This window comes from Brassica oleracea, unplaced genomic scaffold (assembly GCF_000695525.1).
Source record: "Brassica oleracea var. oleracea cultivar TO1000 unplaced genomic scaffold, BOL UnpScaffold00852, whole genome shotgun sequence".
Classification (NCBI taxonomy): domain Eukaryota; kingdom Viridiplantae; phylum Streptophyta; class Magnoliopsida; order Brassicales; family Brassicaceae; genus Brassica; species Brassica oleracea.
Genome location: NW_013617480.1, coordinates 35,998 through 36,651, shown reverse-complemented (window position 1 = coordinate 36,651; position 654 = coordinate 35,998).

The window sequence follows — 654 nt, the reverse complement described above, 5'->3', positions numbered from 1 at the left end:
AAAATTTAAAGTTTATCTTTGAACATTAAATCCAATATTTTTATTATTATTTAAAGTTTAAGGTTTAGGTTTAAAGTTTACGTTTGTAGTTTTGAGTTAAACTCAAATTTTAATCACTTAAAAAAATATTTAATTTAAAAATTTTGATTTAAACCCGTAACTACATTTTTTAAGTTTCAAGTAATTTTTAAAACAAATTGAAAAAAATTAAAATTACAAATTATATTGGTTTTTCATGACCATTGATTGATTTTAGTCTAAGGGTTCAATATTTTCAATATAAAATTATAATATTTTATAATGTATTAAAATTTAAACTACAAATATTAAATATAAAATTATAAAGTTAAATATTTTCAAAACATTATCTCAAACCTTATCTATTTCGAACCTTCAACCCTAAACCTTGAACCACACATGCTTTGACCTATACTATAAAACATTAAACTTCAAACTTTTTAAAAAAAATTAATTAATCATCTACCATAAATTCTAACTACAAATGTTAAAACTCTAATATTTTTGTTATTTAAAAATATAATCTTAAATCTTAAATCGAAACCCAAAACACTATATACCAAACCCTAAACTCACTCAGTTATATACCCTAAACTTTAAACTTCATATTTAAACTATACATAAAAAAATCAACAT